The 7,905-nt window shown below is 44.2% G+C and overlaps 1 protein-coding gene across 2 annotated transcripts in view; it reads left to right on the top strand.

The window, feature by feature from the left end:
* The first annotated feature begins 6,917 nt into the window (after window positions 1-6,917).
* Window positions 6,918-7,905, top strand: part of slc38a10 (solute carrier family 38 member 10) — a 131,197-nt gene continuing 130,209 nt past the window's right edge. The window contains exon 1 of one of the 2 annotated variants that reach the window (XM_078225574.1): window positions 6,918-7,191. The gene's annotated coding sequence lies outside the window, so the exon portion shown is untranslated. The remainder of the gene's footprint in view (window positions 7,192-7,905) is intronic. The other variant, XM_078225575.1, reaches the window with a different exon arrangement.

Genomic DNA, 7,905 nt, shown 5'->3' with positions numbered 1-7,905 from the left:
GGAGACGTGTAGCTAGACAGAGAGACTCTGGGGAGGACCTTTCGAACTCCTCTTTTAAAAGGCCCCCTCAAGCAGACTATTGTTCATGACCTCTCTGAGGGGCCATGAACCATGACTCTTTAAAATCCTGCCCAACTCCATGAAAACTGTGGAGGAGCAGATATATCTGCACAATCAAGCCAGTCAGGTCCAGACTGGAGGGTGTGGGCTCTTAGCCTATACCAGCCCGCACCATTAAAAGACAATTGTGAAAATGGCACAGCCTGTGAATGGGGTTAGGTATCCCAGAATTGGGAACTGTCGGCCATTTTCAAAGAGTCCCAAAGTCATCCCAACTTGGCTAAAATCACGGGTGGTGTGTCTATCTGTTGCATGGTATCAAAGGTTTGTAGGGGATGTTGCTGATGCATTGGCCAATGACTCTAAGAGGACTAAGATCTTTTTAATTCACCTCATTTAGCGTATACATGGTTTTATCAGAGCTCTTACTTCCAAAGTGTTCTAACTCCCATGACTCCCTTGTAACCTCAGCAAGATGTCTCTTCTGCCTGTAGTTAGAAAGGAGCCCAGAATCATTCATGTTCTGGTCCATGATGTGAAAACTAGGAGACCCCAGAGGGAATTTGTTGGGTCCATCTTGATAGTGTGCTTGGTTAAGGTTTCAGTGTGGTGTAGCACCTTATGCCCCTTAAGGATGGAATTTTAGTCTGGACTAACTTTTAAACATACACTCACAAATATATTAAACTACATAAATACTAACTTAGATATAGCATATTGCAAACATTGCTTTCAAAACTAACAGTAACATGCACCGACAGCTCAATTAAGATGATTAGTCTTCTAAATGTTTGAATATCAGGCTTGTTACAGTCACAAACAGTAATAGATGGCCCTGTGTTTATTTTAAAAGCTCACAGCCTGTTTAAATCCATCTTGAAACTTCTGGCCTTATTATCTTCCAAACATTAAAACAATAATACCGGTAATTGGCAACTGCACAACAGATGTTTTAAGCATTTCATTTCTGCATGGGAGAGCTGTGGTAGGTAATGGTGGCCTTGGGGATGGAAATGCTGGCATTCTCATGAAGGATTGTGGTGATGTTCTTGAAATAAAAATGATGAGCTCAGGAAAGGTGGCAGTCGTGTTGATGAGGCAACAAATACTTTGAGGACAGGACTGCAAATGTCTTTGGTGCTACTTTTCATTTTATCATGCCTCTCATATCCTCCATATGGAGTGACACACACGAGGTGAGTCTAAAGGGGAAACTGAGAATGAGGACATTCTGACAACACTGGTGTCCACAAGATAAAAAGAACACACTAAATTTAACATTTTTTTTCTGAAGGAATTTACTAAATGAAATTGTTAAGGAAACAACAATGCTCCAAGAAAGGCAACAACTCACCCTATTGGTTATTGAAGACAAAGATTGCTGTTATGAAAGTACTGTCTATAATCTTTAATGATGTGAATATTTTACATCCTAATTGAGGTGTTTTGAATGATAAATCCCTGTTACTGCAACTGCTTCTGACACCACCGTATAAAAGAATTAAGATGCAAGATATATAGTGGCCTGCCACATGCTATGACAAGTAGCTTTCTTAGTGAGGCTGACTGGCTAACTCATGCGACACAGTCACGGTATGGTTATAATTAGCCTCATGAGTGGAGATACTTATCGTGTCATGTGCTTGGCTGCAATACATTCTGCTTATAATTACTGTGCAGCTTCACTAGAAAAAGGTAATCAGTTTATGTATAGTATAAATAGTTTATAAATGTGTATTCTGGAAAATTGGGAAAAGCTGATGAGCGAGGGCACTTTGCCATTGTGTTAAAGTACTTCTTGAGTTTCTAACCACTCACCATTCCCCTGGGCCTTTCAGGAATTATTAACTCCATCTCGGAAAAGCTCACCTTTGTAAACAGAATATAGTTGAAAAATAAAATAATGCCATTTAATTTATTTCTGTGAAGAGTGGGCTTGTTTAGGAATTAGAACAATTAGAGTCAACACTGATTAATCATTTTTATCTCACGTAAGTTCTGCAGAAAGCTTTATCAAGTGTAGAAATCATCAAAATGTCTGATCCAGAAGTTCCCAAACTATATTTTTTTTTGCTGAAGTTGCTGCAGAAAATTCATGTCCCATGCACTTCCCCCCTCCTCTTTTGAAGAAACAGTGGATTGAACTTTTAGGAATGTAAAATGAATGGAACAGGGGGCCACCTCTTAAATATTTGGATCGGGTGTTTAACGGGCAGCTGATCTGCCCCACTAATTTTGTGTTTTCTGCTACAGTTGCAATTGCTGCCCAATATTTTTGCATTGGACAGAGGATTTAATTTCCTCAGCTAATATGACATATATGGTAATAATGGTATCAGTGTATCATTAGGAGACCAGTTAAAACTCTATTAAGGCAGTTATGGCACAATAAAATGGACATTATTAGTGAAAGTAACCCCCTCCTGCGATAAAAATCACCAAGGCTGCATCTAGAATTTAGGCCCTACATCTTACTGTGCCTGATACATTTGTAAATCATAAAATAAAGTAGAATCCCTACAGTCCAGAAGGAGATCATTCGGCCCATCGAGCCTGCACTGACAACAATCCCACCCAGGCTCCGTCCCCGTAACCCCACTTATTTTCCTTGCTAATTTAATCCCCTTGACACTAAGGGGCAATTTAGCATGGCCAGTCAACCTAACCCGCACATCTTTGGACTGTGGGAGGAATGATGTGGAGATGCCGGCGTTGGACTGGGGTAAACACAGTAAGAAGTTTAACAACACCAGGTTAAAGTCCAACAGGTTTATTTGGTAGCAAAAGCCACACAAGCTTTCGAGGCTCTAAGCCCCTTCTTCAGGTGAGTGGGAATTCTGTTCACAAACAGAACTTATAAAGACACAGACTCAATTTACATGAATAATGGTTGGAATGCGAATACTTACAACTAATCCAGTCTTTAAGAAACAAGACAATGGGAGTGGAGAGAGCATCAAGACAGGCTAAAAAGATGTGTATTGTCTCCAGACAAGACAGCCAGTGAAACTCTGCAGGTCCACGCAACTGTGGGGGTTACAGATAGTGTGACATGAACCCAATATCCCGGTTGAGGCCGTCCTTGTGTGTGCGGAACTTGGCTATCAGTTTCTGCTCAGCGACTCTGCGCTGTCGTGTGTCGCGAAGGTCACGGGCATTCGGCCTCTGATATTCGGGTAAGCGTTCTCCAAGGCGGCCTTCGCGACACACGACAGCGCAGAGTCGCTGAGCAGAAACTGATAGCCAAGTTCCGCACACACAAGGACGGCCTCAACCGGGATATTGGGTTCATGTCACACTATCTGTAACCCCCACAGTTGCGTGGACCTGCAGAGTTTCACTGGCTGTCTTGTCTGGAGCCAATACACATCTTTTTAGCCTGTCTTGATGCTCTCTCCACTCCCATTGTTTTGTTTCTTAAAGACTGGATTAGTTGTAAGTATTCGCATTCCAACCATTATTCATGTAAATTGAGTCTGTGTCTTTATAAGTTCTGTTTGTGAACAGAATTCCCACTCACCTGAAGAAGGGGCTTAGAGCCTCGAAAGCTTGTGTGGCTTTTGCTACCAAATAAACCTGTTGGACTTTAACCTGGTGTTGTTAAACTTCTTACTGTGGGAGGAAACCAGAGCATCCGGAGGAAACCCACACAGACACGGGGAGAAGGTGCAAGCTCCACATAGACAGTGACCCAAGCTGGAATTGAGCCCTGGCGTTGTGAGGCAGCAGTGCTAACCACTGTGCCATCCATAAAATGTTAACCCTTTGCTCTGTGCACGTTGAAACCTCCCACTCATGAGTGAGTCCCATTACCAGCTGCTGAAGTAAGATATGGATGTGGCCTACAAGCACCAACAAGTATGCACACATCATCAAGAATGCTGCTTTTTCTGGAATCTTTCTAGCAGGCTTCACATGATCCACAACTTCATTCTGTGGGTTTCTTGATTTGTGACTGCTGCTCCATCTGTGGCTACTGTCAGCTTGTCCATTCGGAGATACTTGCCCATTGGGATCTGAGCTACATGGTCCACATACTTCAGATTGAGTCTGGCTTGTCCTTGGTGATTGTTGCAATTGGAAAATGAGCCATAACGATTGCACATGGATCAATGGGTTGCCAACGCTACTGGTTGGCCTGGAGACTCCAGGAATTCACAATTCATCTCCAGGATACTGACTGCTGTGTGCAATAAGAGAAACAAATTATAGGGGTGATAAAAGGAACACTTGCTCATTCACAAAAAAATGGAAATGGGAGATGGTGAAGAATCTTCCAATCAGGTAAGGAAGAGACTGTTTGCTTTTCAAGTAGCATGGGAAAATAGTGAACCATGAGACTGGGTGTGTTGGGTGACTAATCATGGAAGTATGGAGAGCAGGCAACTGGAAGCAGGCTGTCATTTGATGAAACTTCCAGGAACATGGGCGGCACGGTAGCACAGTGGTTAGCACTGCTGCTTCACAGCTCCAGGGACCTGGGTTCGATTCCCGGCTTGGGTCACTGTGTGTGTGGAATTTGCACATTCTCCTCGTGTCTGCGTGGGTTCCTCCGGGTGCTCCGGTTTCCTCCCACACTCCAAAGATGTGCGGGTTAGGTTGATTGGCCATGCTAAAATTGCCCCTTAGTGTCCTGGGATGCGTAGATTAGAGGGATTAGTGGGTAAAATATGTAGGGATATGGGGGTAGGGCCTGGGTGGGATTGTGGTCGATGCAGACTCGATGGGCAGAATGGCCTCTTTCTGTACTGTAGGGTTTCTATGATTTCTATGATTCTATGAATGTGTCAACTCTTCACTGACAGCATTCCCCCAGCTGAAGAAAACAGCAACAGAATTCGCCCTTCACTGGATTATGAAATACAGCCATATATTAAATGCACATAATTCATATTTGCTCAGTGCAAGCTTCCTCCTCATCCTGATTGATAACCTTGTCACAAACATAGGAATTAGGAGCAGGTAGGGGCCATTTCACCCCTCAAGCCTGCTCTACCATTTGATAAGATCACAGTTGATCTGACTGTGGCTTCAACTTTACTTTTCTGTCTACCCCCTTTGACACCCTTGTAGATCAGGAATCTACCTATCACAGCCCACCATTGGGAACCTCTGGTCTGTTTATCTGACCATTACCAGTTTCAATTAGTACAACAATGTCAAACTTAGCGCAAACTAATTTTATCTTTTGTGAAGCAATGGTCATATATTTAGTTCATTATTGGTTGGATATGGAAACTGCATTGTTTAAAATGAATGAAAGATTTTTAAACTTACATCATATGAATATACGAATTGGGAGCAGTAGGCCAGACGGCTCCTCATGTTTCTGCCACCACTCAATCATGGCTGATCAGATTGTAACCTCAAGATTGTCATCAACTTCAGGAAGCATAGTGGAGGACATGCCCCTGTCTACATCAATGGTAAGGAAGTGGAAATGGTTGACAGCTTCAAGTTTCTAGGTGTCCAGTCTTGTCCCTCCGCGCTGATGCTATAGTTAAGAAAGCCCACCAACACTTCTACTTTCTCAGGAGGCTAAGGAAATTTGGCATGTCCGCTACGACTCTCACCAATTTTTACAGATGCACCATAGAAAGCATCCTTTCCGGGTGTATCACAGCTTGGTATGGCCTTTGCTCCGACCAAGACCGCAAGAAACTATAAAGAGTTGTGAACATAGCCCAATACATCACGCAATGTAACCTCCCATCAATTGACTCTGCCTACACTTCCCGCTGCCTCGGAAAAGCAGCCAGTATAATCTAGGATGCTATGCACCCTGGACATTCTCTCTCCCACCTTCTTCCGTTGGGAAAAAGATACAAAAGTCTGAGGTCACGTACCAACCGACTCAAGAACAGCTTCTTCCCTGCTGCTGTCAGACTTTTGAATTGACCTACCTTATAGAAAGTTGATCTTTTTCTACATCCCAGCTATGACTGTAACATTACATTATGCACCCTCACCTTTCGTTCTCCTCATGTACTCTATGAACAGTATGATTTGTCTGTATAGTGTGCAAGAAACAATACTTTTCACTGTATATCAATATATGTGACAATAATAAATTAAATCAAATCAACTCCACATTCCCACCTACCCCAGATAACCTTGAATAATTGAACAGCTACAAGTAAAAAAACTAAACATCTGCAAAACTTGGGAATCTAACATAAAAGCAGCAGGCAGTCAATATCTATGCAGGAGACACTGTGCTTTATTTTCTTTGTTTTTATAGAAACTTATAAAATTTTAACAGGGTTGGACAGGGTAGATTCAGAATGTTCTCAACGATGGGGGAGTCCAGAAGTAGGGGTCATAGTTTGAGGATAAGGGGAAAACCTTTTAGAACTGAGGTGAGGAGAAATTTCTTCACCCAGAGGGCGGAGAATGTGTGGAATTCACTACCACAGCATGTAGTTGAGGCCAAAACATTGTCTGATTTCAAGAATAAATTAGATATAGCTCTTGGGGCTAAAGGGATCAAGGGATATGGGGGGGAAATCAGGATATTAAATTTGATCAAAATGAATGGCGGAGCATTTCAAACTCCTGTTTCTAATTTTTCTGTTTCTATGGTGGGGGGGTGGGGTCAGGCACATAAATCAGCACAACAATGTCAACCTTAGAGCAAAATCATTTTATTTCATAAGAAGCAACGGTCACCTATTTAGTCAATGATTGGTTGGAGATAGAGACTGCAAAGGTAAGTTTTTTTTAAAAATCCAACATGGTGTAATGAGTCCTCCCTGCCGCACGGGCGACGCTAGGAGTGGAGAGAGAGAGAGAGCATAGAGGGTGAAGGAGAGGCCCATCCGTCCAGGGCAGCACTTGTTGTTAAATGAGGACTTCCTGGAGACGCCGGCGGAGAGAGAGAAAGTGGAAAGAGTGAGAGAGGGAGAGGGGGAATGTGAATGGGTGGCGGATTAAAGGGGAGGCTGGCAGGAGGAGGAGAGGGCCTGACTGAGCTGGCTCCTCCGGCAGTGAGAAGTTGTCCAGACGGGAGAGAGGATAAAGGGGCGCCTGTTGTTGTTGTTGGCGAGCGCCGGCGGCGGCGGAGGGGAAAGCGCCTGGGCCGGTAACGGAGGGGAGAAGAGTGCTGCGAGCTGGGCCTGGGACTGCTGCCTGGTGAGGAGCCTCACTGACAGGACACAGAGTGAGACAGAGAGCACCGACACAGTGAGAGGGAGACAGCACACACAGGGTGAGCACAGTCACACACACAGGGAGACAGAGTGAGCACAAACACAGCGAGGGAGAGGCACACAGGGAGATAGAGGGTGAGCGCAGCCAAACACACACAGGGAGACAGTGAGCACAAACACAGCGAGGGAGAGCCCACACACAGAGAGACAGGGTGAGCACAGCCACACACACTGAACGCGGTGAGAGAGTGAGCACACAAAGTAAGCACGCAGGTAGAGCGTGAACACACACACTGAGCACAGCCACACAGAGAGAGAGAGTGAGCACACACAAGGTGAGCGAAAACACACACATAGTAAACATACACACAGGGAGAGAACACAGACACACACTGGGAGAAAGTGTGACCACACACACGGAGTTAACAGGCTGTTGGTGAACAGAAACCTCCAAACTGCAGAGTTTTTGCTTCTCAGCATTCGCCACGTCACTGCAAAGTGCTGCTGCCCCTCAGCCGCTCCACTCCCACACTCGCTTTTCTCACTTCAATTTATTTTATATCCAGTATCCCCTCCTGCAGTCTTAGCCACAAACAACTTCAGTTCATTTTAAGTTGTTTGTGGTCTTTACACATTCTGTCGAACTTCCAAAATCCCCTCTTGTTTCCTGCCTCATCGTTGAGTTTATTTTGCTTTT

The sequence above is a fragment of the Mustelus asterias genome, chromosome 12 (assembly GCF_964213995.1).
Source record: "Mustelus asterias chromosome 12, sMusAst1.hap1.1, whole genome shotgun sequence".
Lineage (NCBI taxonomy): Eukaryota > Metazoa > Chordata > Chondrichthyes > Carcharhiniformes > Triakidae > Mustelus > Mustelus asterias.
Note: the sequence above shows the minus strand (reverse complement) of the source record. Positions and strands in the feature narration are given on the sequence as shown.